The sequence below is a fragment of the Eublepharis macularius genome, chromosome 2 (genome assembly GCF_028583425.1).
Source record: "Eublepharis macularius isolate TG4126 chromosome 2, MPM_Emac_v1.0, whole genome shotgun sequence".
In the NCBI taxonomy this organism is placed as follows: domain Eukaryota; kingdom Metazoa; phylum Chordata; class Lepidosauria; order Squamata; family Eublepharidae; genus Eublepharis; species Eublepharis macularius.
The window spans coordinates 95,066,365-95,087,023 of NC_072791.1; the positions used below are offsets into that span (position 1 = coordinate 95,066,365).

At 40.7% G+C, this 20,659-nt stretch overlaps 1 protein-coding gene across 2 annotated transcripts in view; it reads left to right on the forward strand.

The window, feature by feature from the left end:
- The first annotated feature begins 4,267 nt into the window (after positions 1 to 4,267).
- SHANK2 (SH3 and multiple ankyrin repeat domains 2) overlaps positions 4,268 to 20,659 on the forward strand; it is an 829,172-nt gene continuing 812,780 nt past the window's right edge. Inside the window, exon 1 of one of the 2 annotated variants that reach the window (XM_054971067.1) lies at positions 4,268 to 4,331. The gene's annotated coding sequence lies outside the window, so the exon portion shown is untranslated. Of the gene's footprint in view, positions 4,332 to 15,053; positions 15,161 to 20,659 lie in introns of those variants that run through there. The other variant, XM_054971065.1, reaches the window with a different exon arrangement.

Consider the following 20,659-nt stretch of genomic DNA (forward strand, 5'->3'; position numbering starts at 1 on the left):
GTTTACTATGTCATCTGTGTAAATCATTCCATGATACTTGCTGTTTTATAAAAAGGACAAATCCCAGTCCCAGGGACTTTGGAGTCTGAAAGAAGAGAATGAACAGAAGGAGAAAAACTAATGAGGAAGGAATACAGTTATATATCACATATATTGCTGTTGGGAATGAAGACAAGGAAAGAGACTTAACAGAAAAAAATGTGGGTTATAAGGAGGGAGGTAAAAGAAGAGAGGAAAATGGTATCATGACAGTCTTCTAAAAGTAAATTCCAAGTGTAAAGGGCAGGCTGGGAGACTGGGTTCATTTAAAATAGCAAGCACAGTAGTGAGGAATGAAGGTTATGGTCCGAAAGGTAGGGTGGAACAAGTAATGTTGCTAAGATGTTGTTTTTATTGCTACTAATTTACTAAGGCAAGGTAGTTGAATGTGAGATAAAAGCAGGGCTGACAGTAAGCTTTTTAATCTCTGGTAGAGACAGGTATATTTGGCTGGCAAATGTGAAGAAATGCCCTCTCCTGTCAAAGTTCATATCAAGGGCTCATCTGGTGTAGCGTTTTTTGCCTTGTCTTTCATATATGTAAATGAACAGTGGGAAAGGGGCTGTAAATGGTACATCCAAATTTAGTCTAGGTGTGACAGTAAGGTTGAATCATTTCTGAATCTTCTTAATGTAGGGAAAAACTAATTCTAGTGCACCAAATGCAGGTTTTATATTTGAATTTGAAGACACTAGAAATGTTAAAGCAACTATTTAACTGCCACACATGCAAATGCATGAGAATTCTCTTACAGTGCAATCCTAAAAAGAGTTACTCCAGTCTAAGTCCGTTGAAACCAATGCACTGTCAATCTGGATTGTGCCATTTCTGAATGTAGCTCAGAAACCAGAAGATAATCTTTAAAAATGTACATTTTCATCAAAATGCACTCTTTTCATACAAGTGCACAGGAAAGTATGTTGTTTGGGAAAATAATCTTGTCTCCCATATATATTGTAATCAGAATAAAAGGTAGGTAAGTAAATTTATTGTGTATGGTCATTGGCCTTTACAAACGTATATAGCAAATTTACAACCATTTTTTTAAAAAAAATTCTGAAATAGACAACATTACAATCATTCAATTCACAAGCAAGATCCAGATTTACTGCTCAGAATTATGAGAGTACCGATCTAAATTGTGAGTACAAATCTAAAAATAACTCAGTTGGCATTGTTTGGAAACTCAATGAAGTAAATGCTATTTTTTTTTGGCCTTCAGTTTTCTTTTTTCCCCCCTCACAATTTGTTTTATTTAAACAGTTACAAAACCAGGAAAAATTGCCATTTTACAAAGGTATTAAATAAGTTTTCCACGACATACATTTAGAGTAACTTTCATATTATGAACTCAAAGAAGTTTTCTTATAACTGAATGCATCTTCTTAGATTGCAAATAAAGAACAATATCTTGGTACCATTAAAACGTATTAATTTTCATAATTAATATCTTATGCCCTGTCTATACTCTTAAAAACTGTCTGTGCACACATAGGTGCTTATATTTCTTCTTCATTTTCTTTTGTGATAGTCAGAAAAGTAAATGCTATTCTGAGATTGTGTGCAGTAATATCGAACAGGTAAGAGGCTCTATGATGCTCTTTTTTAAAATAAATGTGTACCATGGGGTGACCTTTGTCTGGGTAATTGACACATTGTCAATTAAATGGTTACCTTTATAAACCTACTTCTGCAGGTCAAAATTGTTCCCTGAGGGCTGGAGCAGATCATCTGGGACAGTGTAGCTGGAGATAATGTTATTGAGAAATTCTGACCTTTCTTTGACCTTGCTTTGCAACAGCTCATAGCTGAGTTTGCTAAATGAATCCTTATTTATAATTTGTTTTTTTTCTGATTATTTTAATACAGCCAGGTAAACGTGGGACCTGATTGAGGGAAGGCCAAGTTCTGTGTAGGTGTGACAGTAAGGCTGCATCATTTCTGAATGTTCTTAATGTAGGGAAAAATGAATTCTAATGCAGGTTTTATATTTGTATTTGAAGACACTAGAAATGTTAAAGCAACTATTTAATTGCCACACATGCAAATGCATGAGAATTCTCTTAATCTGGATTGTGCCATTTCTGAATGTAGCTCAGAAAACAGAACATAACCTTTAAAAACGTATATTATTAATCAAAATGTACCCTTTTCATATAAGTGCAGGGAAAAATAGGTTCTTGGGAAAATAATCTTGTCTCCCATATATATTATAATCAGAATAATAGCACACTAGACATAGTTAGTGAAAAAGTGCTTGAGTCTGGAACATATTGACACATGAGGACGGTGTCAATGACAAATGTAATATGAATCTGTGTCTGGAGGCAGTAGTGGTCTGGATGAGAGTCAGTAAGCTGTAGTTTAGTCTAGGTAAGACTGTTGTGCTGTTTTTCTTTATTTATTTAAAACATTTTTAGTTGCCTCAACAGTGAGGGGTCTAGGTGCAACTCTCTGGGGAGGCTATTCCATAATTGTGGGACTACCACTGAAAAGGCCCTCTCTCTGCTTGGTGAACTCACCAAACAAGCTCCTTTAATTGATTGGACTGTCACGAGGGCATCTTCCTGTGATCTTAACTTCCAGGCAGAAAAATATGGGACAAGACAGTCCTTCAGATGCCTTGAATTAGATTCAGGAGTGGATCAGTAGCCACTGTAGTTGCTGTAATATCGGGGTCATGTTCCAGATAGCTTGCTCCAACTAGCAGTCTAGCTCCAGCATTCTACACTAGCGGCAGCATTAGCTATTGTTTGATGATGGTGCCAATCAGAAAGTTGAAACAGTCTGTGGGTTGCACTCCCACTAAAGGATCAAGTTCACAGTTTTTTGGGGTGCTGCTGCTGTTTGAAAGACATGCTCACGTTATCTGTAACTTATAGTTTCTTTTGGCCAGCTAAACATGCAGCCTTGTTTGAAAAACAAGGTCTGGCCACAAGAATCCTCACTCTAATCGCTTCCAGGTAAGATTACTCCAACATGGGGCTACCTTTTCAGACAATTTGGAAACTCCAACTATCCCAGAATACAACAGTGAGATTTCTTGCAGAGTCCAAATGGTAGAGAACATATATCTTGCTAACGTTTAAAGAGTTCAGCATTTGGAAATTTATTTCAAGATTCATTTATAAAGTACTGGTTCTTATGTTTTGCCTTAAACTGTCTGAGTGGGTCCAGAACTTTCTTCCATACTGAGTCATCTTCTGAAGGGAGAGATGTAACCACCAAGGACATGGCCATTTCTGATGTGGTGCCCTGGTTATGGACTGTCCTTCTTGTTGTCCTATCAAAGCTGCCAGTGTCAGGTTAAGATCCAATTGTTCGCTCAGAATTTGCTTAATATATTTTTTTGTTTAACTATAATATCTTCTTTATCATAATATCCCCCCTATTTGTGCTGGTTTATGGCTATTTGCTGTGATCTATTTTCTACCACTGTCATTTATTTTATTATCTAATTATTTTATTGGGACTGGAAATTATAGTTATTGACTTGACTAAGTTTACTCTGATTTTAAGCTGTATTTTATTATTATTGTAAAGCACCTTGGGGATTTTTAAACAGAGAAGGGTGGTAGATAAATCCATCAAATACATAAAGAACAGATTCTAGTATGTCAGCTCCCACTTGACTGGCTCCTTCATCTTTTGTTCCTAGGTGAATTGGGGAAACAGCAGGAAAGGAGAAGGCTGCATTCCTCCTCAGCCACTTTCTGTGGAGTGTGAGCGTGTGAGAGAGCGGGCTGCCTGCCAATATGTATATAAGAGCTAAAGAAAGATTGGCTTTCTGTCATCCGGACCCTCAGGAAATGTAGCTTTTCGGAGGCACAGCGCGGCTGGGCTGCAGAGCTTGTGTTATTCCTTTATCTAGGGTTGAGCTGCTGGAAGCGAGGCGTGAACAGAGCGCGCCTCCCCTTGAGAAAGCACGAGAAGAAGCGGGGCAGCGGTGGCCTATTGTCACATTGCATCCATTCTCCGCGTGTGCAGGGGAGCGCGGCGCTAGGGACTTCGCGCGCTCTCGCCGTCGCCCTCCTCCCCCCTCCCCAAGCAGGCGCTCCCAGTAAGTTGCGAGGCGCGCCGGCGTTTGCACCGGTGCCTTTGTGATTCCTGGGCCAACTTTTCCGCGGTCAAGCTGCTCAGTAACATGACGGATTACAGAGGCTGTGGTGAAGGGGGCAGCCGAGCCGACCCCGCTGAACTGAGACTGGGGTAGCAGCGGACGCTGGAGGGGTGAGAGTCGCCCGCGAAGAAGATCGCCAAGCCCGAGCCTGCCACTGGACTGCTTAAAACAGGTAAGAAGCGGCAGGTCGTGCTCTAGGTAGGAAAGGCAAGGGCTAAGTAAGCCAAGCCGCTTGGGCGTGTTTGTGGGGGCGCTTTCCTGCCTTCAGGTTCCCCGCCCTTCTGGGTATTTTGCTTGATCTTTAGGAGGTTGGAGATAACCTCAATTCTCGGGCCATTAATTTCTTTCCCTACTTTGTGGTTTTCTCTGTGAACTTTTAAGGCTGCCATGCGTATTAACTTGGTAGTAAGCATCCTTGAATTTAGTGGGATTTATTTCCTAGTCAATATGCAGATAATAATTTCAATAATTTGAAATTCAGCGGCAGCATATCTTGGCTGTTTGAATGGATGAATAAATACTGCGAAAACAACTCCTTATTTGTTACAGTGGAGAAGGAGGCACCTCAGTTTTTAACAGAAATGTTGTGCTTATTTACTTGGGAGTGTGATTGAAGTCAGTGAGATTTGCTTCCCTATAAACAACATTTTATAGTGGGACTCAAAACAAGTTTGCTTGATGCGATCAAGTCCAGTGATGTTTTTGAAATGACTGTTTGCATTTTAGCCTCAGGATTTAATCCTTGCTGAGAGAAACTCTAACCATGCTCTGTCACACACATTCATGACTATAATTTGTGAATGGGAAGAATAATAAAGCTATGCAAACATTTTTTCCTGTATAGACATTCTCCTAATTAATGTATACTATCTCTGAAAATACTTTTTTTTAGTCCCTTGCCAGTTTAGAAGGATGCAGTGGGAAAGAGGGAGTTGTGGTACACATAAAAGGGAGCGGCACAGCACATTTCTGATTGAATGGTATGTAATCTGTAAACAAGTGTATGGAATTGCTTTCTTCATCTGCTAGAAAAGCTAAAAAGTGAAGAAACGGAAAAATCACTCCGTGCTGTAAATCAATCCTCTGTTCTTGCTTGTCTTTCAACAGTTACTATTACTAAGTGCCTGTGGTTTAGCAACAAAGACTTCTATGTACTCTGCAAGTAAGACCCATTGGAAGTAACTCATATAGAAGAATAAATGGGCCATGAATACACTAGAAAAATTCAACACCAGGTGGCACCTCTGGAAGAGCTCTTTGATAACCGTGCACTGTTTTGGAAATGAAAATTTTTACAAGGAAAAGATTTACTTGCCCTCTCTTTCATCTGCCATAAAGACAGAATGACAGGAAAACTTTTATATAGCTTTTAAAGGCACATTGCTTCTTTTAGGAAGTGGCCAACATAGGACTAGTACGGTTGTTGCCTTTTTCTGGCAGTGCTTCTGCATCTTTAGCAGTTAGGTGACATGGCCTAAGACTCGGTTTTTGCCACTGTGAAGATACAAAAGGTAATAGAAAAAAAATCTGTATCTATCACACAGAAATGTTTGAAGCAAGCCTGTAGCCAGAAATTTTTATGTCAAGAGGGCATAAGTACAGTAGGAAGGGGGCTAGGGTTGCCTAGTTCCCATCACCCCAAACGCTGAGTTTCATTGTGTAGGGCCTGGCGTGGATGGGGATGGGGATGAGGGTCCAGTGATGTCATGTGGTATGGCTTGGTGATGTCACATTGCATAGTTGTAATAATAGTAGTATTTCCACACTATGTGCTATATGGCTTCTGTGTGTTGTCCCAGTCACATCGCAAAAACAGTATCATGGACATCAATTATGGGATGAATCTAAAGTGTAGTTGAATGTTTAGTGCCAATTATTGCCTCTCATCTCCAGTTTACATGTGCAGCACCACAAACAGGCAAGGAAAGAAGTCTTAGACATAGTCCACCATCAATTATCCATGGGAAAGTGTTTTGCTTAAGATCATATTAAGAATCCTTTGTTTTTAATTAATGTAACTACCTTCTTCTTTCAAGATATGTTGATAGTGATATTATGGAACATTTTAGAATTAGTAAGAACTCTATAAGAAGTGACATCTTTCCAAAGCATATCAAAGTGGTTTAAATACCTGAATCACGAAGTGGCTTGCTGTTTCAGGATTCGTGTTTTTCTGAATCTTATTCCTGCTTTGGTAAACCTGAAGCAGGAAACCCTAAACTTTTTGGGGTGCACACTCCTAGTGGTGACACCTTCAGCATCTCCTGACTGTTTGGTGGGGCACTGTCCATTTCTAATATGTTTTCACTAAACTTTTGTGTTGGAGAAGTGTTGGAGAAGTTTTTTATATATAAAATTTTATTTTATTTATTTATTTTATCGTATTTGTATTCCACCCTCCCTGCAAGCAGGCTCAGGGCGGATAACAGCAATTAAAACATTTAAAACATTCCATATAAAACATTTAAAAGCATCATACAAAACTATAAAAAATAGCAGCACTCTTTTTCTTGATGGCGGCAATACAGTTAATTACAAATAGTGCAACAATACAGTTGAACATAGCAGCAGCTTAAGAACAGTGGTGGGCAGCTCTCATAGGGAGGGGAGTAGATGTTGTATCCTCCAGCCAGCGGAGGCCCAGCCTCAACCATAAGCCTGGCGGAACAACTCTGTCTTACAGGCCCGGCGGAAAGATAGTAGATCCTGCCGGGTTCTGGTCTCGGTAGACAGAGTGTCCTACCAGGTAGGAGCCAGGACTGAGAAAGCTCTGGCTCTGGTCGAGGCCAGGCGGGCCTCCTTGGAGCCAGGGACTGATAACAATTTCTTTTCTCCTGATCGGAGAGTCCTCTGAAGAATATACGGGGAGAGACAGTCCCTCAGGTACGCTGGCCCCAGTCCGCACAGGGCCTTATAGGTCAATACCAAGACCTTGAACCTGATCCGATACTCCACTGGCAACCAATGGAGCTCACGCAATATTGGTGTAAGATGTACCCTATTTGGTGCTTTCATAATGATGCATGCCGCTGCATTTTGCACCAGCTGTAATCTTCGGGTCAGGCTCAAGGGTAGGCCCGCGTAGAGCGAGTTACAGTAATCTAACCTAGCGATGACCGTTGCCTGGATCACTGTAGTTAAGTCACAGGTAGACAAGTAAGGGACAAGTTGTCTGGTCTGCCGCAGGTGGAAAAAAGACCTGACAACCGCTGTGACCTGTGCCTCCATTTTCAGGGAGGCATCTAGGATCACCCCCAGGCTCTTAACCCTTGGAACTGGCACAAGCTGTGCCCCATCGAGGGCCGGGAGCCCTATATATATTTAGGTTTTAAATTTTGAAAAAAATAGGAGTTGCTTCATATCTCAGAAATGTCAGTAACTAAAACAGATCTTTCTGCTGGAAAGCAATACTGATGCTAATAAATAAAAACTACATATTAATTAAACCAATATTTTTCTGTATTTAAAATACATATTGCCTTTGCTTGGGTATGTAATGTGTCTGTTTACCTTGGACACTGTAAGGAATTCATTGGTGCTTATGTATTTAGCCTACTATCAGGCGCGGAGCAAGCAGCAATTTCCATTCCCCTCCCCCGCCTTCATCCAACTGGGATCAGGAGCGGAGCAGGTAGCAATGCCTGCTCCCTGCCTTCACCCAGCAGGGATCAGTAGCGGAGAAGGTGGCAATGCTCACCCCCTCCTCACCCAGCTGGGATCAGGAAGGGAGCAGGTGGCAGTGCCCGCCCGCCGCCTTCACCCAGCTGGGATCGGGAGCGGAGCAGGAGGCAATGTGCTCCCCCTTTTACCCAGCTAGGATCAGGAGCGGAGCAGGTGACAATGCCCACCCGCTGCCTTCACCCAGCTGGGATCAGGTGCAGAGCAGAGGGCAATGCCTGCCTCTGCCTTCATCCAGCTGGGATCAGTGCAGAGCAGGGGGCAATGGCCACCCCCAACCTTCACCCAGCTGGGATCAAGATCAGAGCAGGTGGCAATGCCCATCTCCCTTCACCCAGCCAGGATTAGGAGTGGAGCAGGAAGTAATCCCCCCATTCAACCCACTGGAATCAAGCTTGGAGCAGGTGGCAATGTCCACCCCCCTTCACCCACCCAGGATCAGTCACACAGGAGGAGGCAATGCCCACCTACCTGCCTTCCCCTTTCTAGAGCCTGTTGTATTTCCCCCCACAAATGGCTTTATTAGTTTTATATATTTATTTACTAGTTTTATATATTTAAAACATTTAGATGCTGCTTTTCTACCCAGTTTGGATCCTCAGCAGCAACAATTAAAGAAAACAAATGACTTTTAAAAACAGTACATAGAAATAAAACTGACACAAGCAGGGGTGCACTAAATGAAACAGAAAAATGATAGAGGGTGACAGATGAATCTCCCTGGTGAAGGAATTCCCTAATTTTGCTGCTCTGGTCAAGATACCTCTTTTTTGGGTTGCCACCTAACCACCCAAAGCAAGGCCTCTAAAGATGATTGTAATGGTTGGGTAGATTTGTATGGGAGTAGGCTATCTTTAAGCAATGCATGTCCCAGACCATATAGAGCTGAAAGGTAAACACCAACACCTTGAACTGAGTGCATATGGAGTGATATATGGTCCCTATGGCATTCTCACAGCATTCTATGTCTACTGTTGTTTCCATATACTCTTCAATGGTAGTTTCATATTTGCAGCATTGCAATAATTTAATCTAGATGTTACCATGTAATACAGAGCCAAGGGCATACTGAGGAAAAAGGTCAGTCCTTCTGGCCACCAGTAGCACCTCTTTCTTGTCAGGATTAAATTTCAGTTTATTTACCTTCATATCCCAAAACTGCCTTGAGACATATGTTCATGGTATCCACAGCCTCCCTGGGATCAGTTGAAAGCATGAGTGTCATGCTGATAATGCTGAGTGTCATCTGTGTATTGGTGACAACCCAGCTGAGATCTCCAGATGAACTCATATAGTAGTTTCATGTAGATGTAGAGACACACAGGAGACAAGATGGAACTTTGCTCTGCCTTCTGAAATCACTGCAGACTTGTGTCTCCCAGCCCCAACCCTGACAGTTGGTGTAGAAGGGTACTATAATCAATGGTATGCAGAGTTTTTTTTCTGAGAAAAGAGGTGGCGGAACTCTCAAGAGGGAAATGAGGAAGAAACACTCGGGTTTCTTTGAAATAATATTATTTTCAAGCACAATTGCCGAGTATTTTCAAGAGGTGCTGGAACTCCGTTCCACCACGTTCCCCCTGAAAAAAAGCCCTGATGGTATGTAATGTAACGTCATGGAGAGGTCCTGGGAAAACAACATGGCTGTACTCCCTCTGTTCATCTTCTAGTGCAGGTCATCTACCAGGGCCAAGGCTGTTTCAGTCCCATAACCAGTCCTCCTGAGGCCAGATTAGAAAGGATCCAAACAATTCACTTCATCCAGAAATCTTTGAAGTCACTTTGTTCAAGAATGGCACATTTCAGACTGCACAATAGTTATTTAAATCCTCTGGGTTCAGATTAGATTTCTTTAGAAGTGGATTCACCATAGCCTGTTTCATATCTGGGGGAACCACTTAACTTTTTCAAAGAGGCATTTAATGCTTCAACCTGCCACCCCGTAGCAGATTTAAGCAACCAGGATGGGCAAGCTCATATGAGCCAGTCATAGATTTCCAGCCATATATGATTTTCAGGCATCTTTCATGGCCATGCTTGTTTAGTTTCAGGGTCAAGCTACAAGTGACAAATGACACTTGCCTGGCAAGTGAACAGAGTCACGTGTATTCCTCCCTGTTCACTTGCCAAGTCTTTCAATTCTTTAATTAGATTATCTTTTGCAGACAAAATATGAATGATTAGGTAAGGCTTCACTACTACATTAAAACTGCACGAACAGAATACTAGAACCAGGAAGCTGAAGGAAGCTAATGGCAAGTGAACAGGGAGGAACACACGTGACTCTGTTCACTTGCCAGGCAAGTGTCATTCGTCACTTGTAGCTTGGCTCTCAGTAACAGAACTGCATCATGTGCCTTCATGCAAAAGTTGTTTTGGCAATCATTCCCAAAGTCCTGCCTATCTTCCAGGGCTCAGAACCAATCTTTGTGAATTTAATCCTTATGCAGATAGTGCTTGCCAGTTAGACAGAACCCCTGGAACTCCACTGGCTAGGATGGGATAAACCAGCCTCAGCTTAAGAAGGGAAAAGAGATATTTTCCGTCTCAGACAGGTAAATTGCAGCCCTGAATAAGGACATCAGCATAGTCAGGCTTTTTATTTTGGCTTTTAGTTAGGATTTGGGGTCAAATTAGGGAAGAAAACTTGTGTTTAGTGAAATAAACAAGCCCCCTGTGAAGAGCCTGTCAAATCTAACTTTCTGGGGGGTGGGTGGGTTCTGTGACCAGGATCTCTGTGAGTTAAAGGAGCAGCCTGGAACCTGAGTACTAAGCCTGTCAGCTGTGGTAAAAAGGGTGATGGTTGAACCTGGAACGCTGAGGAACCCTGCCTGGAGAAAAAGGAATTGGATCTTCCCTCTGGGGAGTGAAGTTGAGAGAAACTTTACATTTTGTATTGATTATTCCACACAAAACATTTAAGTTGTTGTAAGTTTTATTTTCTGTACATAAATGTTTGTTGTTCAGTTCCATCTGTATCCGCAAAACATTACATATTTTATAATAACTTTGGTTTGATTCAAATGTTCCAATTTCTTTTGTGGTTTCTCTTGATGTCAGTTTTCTCATATAGAATTGAAATTCTTATAAAGATGTCATCAACACTGATGCCTGTTGTTTAGGATTTTGGTATTAAAAGTAGCACTAATTGTTTTGTGGGTCTTGTGAGCCAGTTCTAGAGTACCTTTTACTTCTTTGTGTCCAATACCATAGATGCTAGCTGACCATTCAGCTCATGTTCCCTCAGTGGGTTTTAATTCTCCCCAATAGCTCTGTTAATTATCCATGAATGCTTGGAGGAGGTAACCTTGCCCAGGCTGAAGGAATGCATACATGAAGGATCAGCAGGTTTTGAGTTTGAGATGAGTCAGTATCAAACAGGGACTGCTGTGAGTTTGATGATGCACCTCAAAGTTTAGGGTCTCTCTTTGGTGAACTGATGCAGGGTAGCAGACCTTTTTTTCCTATAAGAGTGCCATTTTGCCTCTACTGGTATTCCAGTTGTATTTTTGTCAATAAAGTAAATGTTACAAATATAGCAGTGCTCTCTTTTCCACAGGGAATCCAATACAGATAATGTTGCATTTTCATCCTTGAAACAAAGCCATGCCCTTTGCCTCAAAGCAAAACATACTTTTTAAGGCAAACAACAGTTCACTAAAGGCGTGGGTTTGGATGGGAGTATAGAAGGGAAGGTATTGGTCTAACTAACATATACATATACTCCTACTTCAGACCATTTTACAGACATATGTTTTCTTGTGTTCATCATTTGAGCCCTGTTTGACTTTGTTCAGCTAGACAGATTAGGAAAGGAAAAAATCAACATAGCGTAGAATAATATTGCAAGTTTTCTCTGCAAGTAATATAATATATGGGTTTATGTGTAATAATACATAGAATAAGAAGTTGTATGACAAAATACTGTATTACAAATATCAGAAATCCTCAAGTCATTCCTCAATCTCCACATATAAAAAATACATCAAGTGGCAACTTTAAGACTAACCAATTTCTTTTTTCTTTTTGCCACATAAGCTTTCATAAGACAGTCACCACTTTTTCAAAAGCAAATTAAATTGCATCATACTGGTGAACAGAAGGGGGACTCATAAAAACTTATGCTGGAATAATCTTGGTTAGCCTTAAAGATGCCATTTGATTTCTGTTTTACTCGGCTACAACGGAGGGGCTGTCCTGCATGGTGATACTTGTCTTTGAAAGCCCCATTGTTTCTCCAACTGCCAATGCCAGGGTTGCCAGGTTCCCTCGGGGCCAGACTGGGGGACAGAGTGGATGGTGGGGTGTAGTGGTGGGTTTTTTGTATGTGCGTGCCAATTCCCTAAAAATCAGCCCCAGACTTAGTGGCCTGTTGTTTTTGCATCATGCCAGAAATGATGTCATTTTCTAGTGCAATGGGGGTGCATGTGCTTTCTGCATGTGTCTCAGGCCTGCCTCCAACCTTTCCAGGTTCATTTTCTCCCTGCTTGTGAGGTGGTGTTGGCAGGGGGCAGAGGCTGGTGGGGGCTGGGGAGCAGGGAATCCCTGCTATAGTGGGGGATCTGACCATTCTGGCCAGATCTGCACTGCGACAATGAGTGAGGTTTCTAGATTGTGGGCGTCCCTGTATTTTTATCCCCCTACTTCCTGTGGTGGTTAGTTCTTTCCCCCACGGTCTGGGGGGGGCGGCTTAATCAATTTTTTTACCAGCAGTTGATATAGCAATATATTGTTACATAAACTTCCATTTTAAAAAAACTTTAAAAATCACTGTGGGGACTAGGAAAGGGGAAATGGCTGCTATGTGGGTGGGACCAGGAAAATCTGTACTTTCCCACCCATACAACAGCCATCCAGGCTTTGCTGTGATCATTCCCCAAACTTTGCAGCAGAGCAACTTTGGGAAAGATTGAAAAAAGCCAGGGGAAAGCCAGGTTTAGCAATGTACCATGATGCTGGGTGGAACCTGCTTTCCACCGCATGGAAACTGAGAGCGGGACCACAAGTGATGCCTGACACAGGTTGGACACTAGTCAGCTTCCCTCAAGTTTTGATGGGAAATGTAGGCATCCTGGTCTTGCAGCTTGACTCTCTGACTGCTGTCCAATGGACTTTTCAACTGTCACTTGTCCAACATTCCGCCAAGCTGCCTACATTTCCCATCAAAACTTGAGGGAAGCTGGCAAGTGTCCAACCTGTGTCAGGCGTCACTTGTGGTCCCGCTCTGAGGCAAAACCCCATGTGATCACACTGTAACATGCTTAAGCATGATCATGGCTGATTGCTGGGCTTAGGAGATATTGTTGAAAAGGAATTTACCATGCAGTGTTCACAGAGCTTGAAAATGTCACACAGGCACAGAGTTAGAGTGTGTTTTTAAAAGGCATGTTCTTTGTGACTGTGAGGAAAGGCTTAGCTGCTTGTTTCTGACATTCTGATTGGCCATGCTAGTTCATTTAGCACATGCATGGTATGCATGGTATATTGCTGTGCTGATATATCACTGGCACGCAATTTTTTTAAAAAAAGGTTAACTGCCTACTCTGCAAAACGGCAAGGAAAATTGGTACAGCCATAGCAAACAGGTTAAAAAAATATCAAGTTGTTTCTGGAAAAAAGATTGGGAGAAAGCAGGTTTGAGAAAGAGTAGGAAAAAATGGAAAGAAGTCAGGAGGACAGCAAGGGCTTGTTAACAAAGCTGTGTGGAAATGATTTTTTAAAAGGAAATGACCAGTAATGAAACCAGCATATTGAGGCTGTCTGGAAGCTTCCAAGAACATCTTCTCTATTCCACTGCCCTTTTAAAGGTGATATTTCTGACTGTGGGTATGTGAATGGAAAATAGATAATACACTTATTTGTTTATATAAGGAAGCAGTTATACAAGTTTTCGAGTATCATCTTAGCTTCATGTATTTACACTGCTAGGATGTCGCAACATAGCTTTTGTACCCACTTCAATATTGCCTCATACTAAAAAGTAAAGCATTTGAGAAGGTAGCAAAAGCCGCCTCTTTCAATTTTTTCGTGTACTCATTTTGATCTGGTTTACACATGAGGAACAGAATATTGAAGTGGTAGAATTGACTGTACATACTGCAAGAGAGGAAAGTTTTGCCATCCTCCAGTTGGGATAGGGGTTCCCCTGCCTTGAGCTCCCATTGCCCACTGCTGCTGCAGCAGTGAGGGAAAAACAGAAATAACTCAGCTGCATCATAGGCATGATGACATCATTTCTGAGAAAAACAGGAAGCGATGGAGGGTAGCTCTTGGAATCACTGCCCAGAAATGCTATAATAAAACGGTAGCATTTGTTGCAATTCTTAGAGCTACCCACTGTCACTTCTGGGTTTTCTCTGGATGTGATGGCATCATGCCTGTGATGACATCACTCCTCCTTGAACTCTCCCTCCAGTTGTTTCTTCAGTGCTCTCTTGTATTAAAATTTCCCTTCAAATAGAAAAGCATAGCAACAGGCTAAGGACTGAGTCCGAACCTTTCTAATCAATAACACTTGTTTTCTTTTTGCAGGGTGTTTTTATATGGGGGAACATTCAAAACTGGTATCTTCCATTTGTAGTTTAAAATTGTAGAGTTCTGCCTATCCCCTCAATGTGTATATCCAACCTAAATGCTGATTTAAACATGAGACTGGTAGAATAGAAGTTATCTGTGTAATTTTGCATGTGCCCAGTGCCTCATTTAAACTTGGCCATCAGCCGTTATGCATGCTGCAATGTCAGTACACCAGAGATCTACATCTCAGCTGAGTGTTGCACTAATGTTGTGTACATACACACTTTGCATGCATAAAATTGAAACACCAAGAATGTACAAAGTCACATCAGTAAGTTCTTCTGATCTACCAGTATCACATTTAAATTGGACCTAAGATAAAACCTTTGACTTATCACCATTAAGTCCTTAAGGTTTGTTTTAGGATATACTTGTATTAAGGTACTTCCTCTGCTCTCCCTTCTTTCCCTTCCTTCAGCTCTGTGTGCAGTTGCTTCCTGTTTCCACTTTCCTGCTCCAAAGGCACAGTCTCCCACCATATAGGCTTTCTGACTCCTTTGCACTTTTCCCTTATTTTTTCCCCCAGCCTGTCCTGTGTACCACTTGGCTTTAATGTGTTTTGTGATTGGCAGAGGAGGGAGGAGGTTAGGCTGCCTGACAACCTGGCTCAGGTTTATTGTTCTGCGTTTGCAGCTGGAAGTCACAGTGCTCCAGGGAATGTTTGCTTTTTGAAATACCTTTCCTTTTCTGTGTGCTAGCTCTTAGAAACTGATGACTTGAGGATTGTCAGCTTGAGACATGGCACAGGTAAGGTTTCTATCAATAAAACAACATTTTGGAGACTAGAAAGCTGAAGGATGGCAGGGGGGTACAGAAATTCTCTTGACAACTTAAATGCATTTCAAAGAAGGGACAAATGCATTACGCAGCCAGCACCAACATGATCTCACTCTCTCATGTTGCTCAGCGACTTCAGTTTCACTGATCGATTTCAGTTTTCTTTGTTTTGGGGTAAGACACAATGGTATGGTGCCAGTCCACAGATCAAAAGTTCTTATGAAACTGTCTGATCAAATCCCTGCTTATGTTCAAGAAAGTTACTCAACAGAGCTACAGTGTAATCATTTACTCTTCTTTGCAGAATAAAGAACAGTCACTACTTTGCCAAATATTTAATCTTTTGGCAGAAGAGGTGACAAATATTTCTCAGTCTTTCATTTTTTTCAGACTTTTCTTGTTTTCAGTATGTAGTCACACATTTTGAACAGCTTTGTTTAAAGCTGCTTGAAAGTGAAGTGTGCTTCCTTTGGCTAACTTAACCATTTTCCTTTTTCAAAATGAATTGCGTGTATGTATCAAAGTTCTTTTTTGTAAATTTAGCATTTTAGTTTTACTAATCCAGTTTTCTCTTTGTTTTATGCAGAATGTTGTGCGCCAGATAGTCACTGTTGATTTTTGCTTCTAATCAGTTGAATTTATTCTCTTAGAAACGACAAACGTTCATATTAAAGTTAGATCATCTTGATCATCTTGTTAGTCTGTCTGTAGAAAAGAGCAAGAATCCAGTAGCACTTATAAGACTAACAAAATTAATGGTAGGGTATGAGCTTTCGTGAGCCACAGCTCACTTCTTCAGATACAGCTAGAATGTGGGTCCATCTGTTCTTATATCTTGGAGAGTGGCGTGATTGCAGAAACCAAATGATAGTAGCTGGTGAATGTCAATTGCAGGCGTGATTGAATAGGGTGGGGTATGCAGAGTGGTGGTGGGTGTTGAGAAATCACATTGGTAATGAGACAGGAAGTCTTTGTCTCAGTTCAGTCCAGGTGAATGCATTGTCTTGAGCTTCGTTATCAGTTGCAATTTAGCACTCTCTTTTTCTAATCTCCCTTTGAAATGCCTCTGCTACTTTTAGGTCAGCAACTGAATGTCCTGGAAGTTTAAAATGTTCCTTCACTGGTTTTTGAATGTTTCGGTTTCTGATATTAGATTTATGTACATTAATTCTTTGTCGAAGGGACTGGCCAGTTTGTCCAACGTAGAAAGTGGAGGAACATTGCTAACATGTGAACCAAAACATTCAAACCATTCAAAAACCAGTGGGGGAACATTTTAAACTTCAAGGACATTCAGTTGCTGACCTAAAAGTAGCAGTTATCCTGCAGAGGAATTTAAAAACAAAATCAGAAAGAGAGACTGCTGAATTGCAGTCTCAAGCTCAAGACAATGCATCCACCTGGACTGAATCGAGACAAAGGCTTCCTGTCTCATTACCAATACTGATTTCTCAACACCAGGCAGCCCTCTGCATACTCCACCCTATTCAATCACACCTGCCATTGTCATTCACCAGCTATTATCATTCAGCTTCTGCAATCATTCACAGATGGACCTGTATCACTCACAGATGGACCCACATTCTAGCTTTATCTGAAGAAGTGAACTGTGGTTCATGAAAGCTCATACTCTACCATAAATTTTGTTCATCTTATAGGTGCTACTGGACTCTTGCTCTTTTCTAATGTTAAAGTTACTTAATGGGAAAGCCTGAGAGATAAAGCACGATCACTTTTCAAATGAAATTCAGAAGTCCCCAAATCTGTGGCAGTATAAGAAAAAAATGAGAGGAGATCTAATTATTGATCTCTTTTGTAACGTATAATCTGCCCCTTAGTAATACCATGATTTTATTAATAAAGTATCAATATGAAATCATGAAATGGTAATAATTGCACTTGTTTCCCTGCATAGAGGAATAGAGTTAACAACATATATTTAAGTGGACATGTTTCCTAAGTCAAGATCTTAAGTTAATTTTTTTAAAAATTTTCTTTCCAGTACTCACACTTTTCACATCTTGAAGTTTGGTTAACTGTAGCTTTTGTGTCTGAAATTTCTCTTATTGTTGATGTGTTTGCAAGACTGCACAATGGAAAGCCATTATGAAGTGCTTTTTTAAAACTACCTATTCTGACAAAAGATATTAGAAGTGGATTTTTAACAACGAAAAGCTATAATTACTCTTCTGAAGCCCTTTAATTTCATGCCATAGTAAAGTATAGCCTTTGGCAATCTTATTACATTGTTATTATATAAAGACTGATGTGAATAATAGTAATATATAATTTAAGAATGAAAACAAGTTTTAATATTTTAATTATATCTAAGAATTGCATAACTCATTCTAGACCCTTGAAGGGAATTCAGGCTTGAGTTTGCCAAATAGCAGCTTTCTATCCTGTATGGCAAAACAGTTTTTGAAACTGAGAAAAGTTTCAAGAGCAGTTTGTTCGTTAAAAACAAAGTAGTAATAATTTTCTCTGGGCCTTTGACAAACCAATAGCAGTTCTCTGAATGTTAACCGCTGAAGTTATTTACTTATACCTTGTTTATTTTTAATTTTTAACCAGGAATAGAATAATTACAAAGGTAGCAGGTTTATAAAAAAACAAAACAAAAAAACAATGCATCATGTACTAACATGGATATTTAAGTGAATAGCCAGCTTAGAACTGAAGCCACGAACTGTACAGAAAGGCAGTGTAAGCCTTCCATCTTTAAAGTGTACATTTGCTCCAGCTATTTACTATGATATTGTGATGCCCATTCTAGAAATGCACAGTTTTGGTAACTGCCATACGTTTTAGGACATATAGGAAAGATACTCCAACACTTTAATAATTTTGATTATTCTAATACTTTTTTCAACTCTGCAGTATCCTTTTTTGAGATAGTGAACAGAACTGCATGTGGTATTCCAAATGAGGCCACATCTAGGGTTGCCAGCCTCTAGGTAGTGGCTGGAGATCTCCCAGAATTACAATTGGTCTCCAGGCCACAGAGATCAGTTCACCTGGAGAAAATGGCTGCTTTGGAGGATGAACTCCATAGAATTATGCCATGCCAAGGTCCTTTCCCTCCCCAAACCCCACTTTCTCCAGGTTTCACCTCCCAGATCTCCAGGAATTTCACAATTTGGAGCTGGCAACCTAAAGGCATTAGAATATTGGCTGTTTTATTTTCACTCTTTCCTAATAATTCCTAGAACAGAGCTTGCCTTTTTTCCCAGCTGCCACACACTGAGTCTACATTTTCAGCATCCTTTCAACTACAACCCTCAAATCTCTTTCAACCTCAGTCTCAGCTACTATAGACCCCATCAGCATTGTTTTACAGTGAGATTTTTTTCAGGAGTGCCTCATCTTTCACAACATTGAACTTCATGCCATGTTATTCCTACTCACCCACTTTAAAGAGATCCTCCTGTAGTGCTTTACAATCCACCATGGTCTTCACCATCCTGAATAACTTGGTATCATCTGTGAACTTGGCTACTACACTGCTCACCCTCAATTCCAAATCATAGGTCCCAATACTGATCCTTGTGGGACCCACTGCTTACTTCCACTATGAGAACTGTCCATTTATTCTTACTCTCTGCTTCCTTTTAAACCAATTTTTAATCCATAAGAGGACCTCTCCTCTTATCCCATAACCACGAAACAGATTCAGCAGTCTTTAGTGAGGTACCTTGTGAAAAGCCTTTTGGAAGTCCAAGTACAGAATGTCTACTGGATCAGACTTGCTCTTCATTGAGAAGCCTTCTCCACTTTCTCCTGTTTGTTTTTGTTGGAGACTTTGGTATTGTAAACTGCTTTGGGTCTCCATTGGGAAGAAAAGTGGATTATAAATAAATGGGGGAAACTGGAGTGGCTGCAGGTGGAGTGTCCATCTGCACGCTCCTCTGTGATCAGCACGGTGAAGGAGAACCAAGCTCCACATCCCCCCTCCCAGCTCTGTAAAGAACTTTAAGCAACGAGTCTGAGCTGTGAAAGGTTCCCAGTGCAAAGTGCCAGTGTGATAGGGAGGGGTGGCAACAGGTTTAGATGGTATGGGGACAGGGTATGTAGACATCATTCCTGCCTTTTGCTATTTACTTGTTGCTGTGGTGAGGGCATGGAAGCAGTCAGGGTTATTTCTTAACAGAGCAGGAAATAGATGTTGTGATCAACATCTTGATACACATATCAGTACAAAAATATACTTGTATGGCTATTCCCATATTACGCTATACAAAAATGCTGATCTACAGATGTACAAATGTAATATAGGAATTAGTTATTTAAAATCTAAATGCTTAAACTCAGAAAATCTACCATCTGATTCAAATGTCACAAAAATGTGAGGAAAGAAAGAGTACTTTTGTGTCTGCTTTTCTTGCTTAATTTAGAAGTGAGCCTAATTTAATCTCACCCAGTTAAAAGCCTCCTTTGCATAAATCCCATTTGCAAAATAGCATTTTTGCAGATAATACTCTATGTGGAAGGTCTGATAGAGCTAAATTACTGTCATGTGCGCACACACCCATGCCATTGATTTATTCTCTGATTGAGTGTATTGATCTGACGGAATGCACACACCCATGTCATTGATGTATTCTCTGATATGATGTATTGATCTGATCTGTTCACTGTATTGATCTACTGTATGATTTCATGCCATGCTCACATAGTTGTACTTTGTAACGTAGCCCCATACTCATGCCATTCTTGGCCTGCCTGAAAACGAAAGTACTAATGCTGATTTCACAGGGAAAGTAACCAGCCTGTTAGTTCTGAAAATATGCGGCACTGGCCTTGCAGCTGGAACCAGAAATGTAACCGTTTCCCAGGGGAGAGAGAAAGACTTCGATTTTTTTGTAATCTTCTGCCATTTTATCCAGACTAAGCTATTGTGTTCTCATGCAACTTCTTAGGTTTCTGCACCTAAATGCAAACTGCTCCAAGGGAGGGGGGAATAGTACTCCCTATATCAATAGTGCCTTTGCCTGTATAATCATTCCTGCCAACTTTCCCTTCTATGGATGTACCCATGAACTTAATGGATCTCTAAATAAAGACATTTCAACCAATGCACTGGAGTGCTTGCTGTGAGGGGTTTGGGGTCTGTCTGCCATGGACTGCCATCCCTAGAGCTGACAATTACTTCTTTCTGAAACTAGAGTGAAGAAAACTTGTAAGCTCTTGACTTTTTAGAGCAAATTGACTTAGTAGTGGAAAACAATTTAAACGTGTCTTTGTGAGAAATGGGTAGAGAAATTTTACTCTCTGAGAATCAGTTCTCAGACATTTTGAAGAGTCTTGAGTTTTGATATCTCATAAAATAGTTAAGTTGCTTCCTTTCCCTGTGCCTTCATAACTCTGAATTTTCATTTGAAGGAAAAATTCTATCCCCATATGATACCTACCATGAAAGATTTTTAATCAGTTTTCTAGGGCACATTCTAGCTCAAACATCTTAAAATT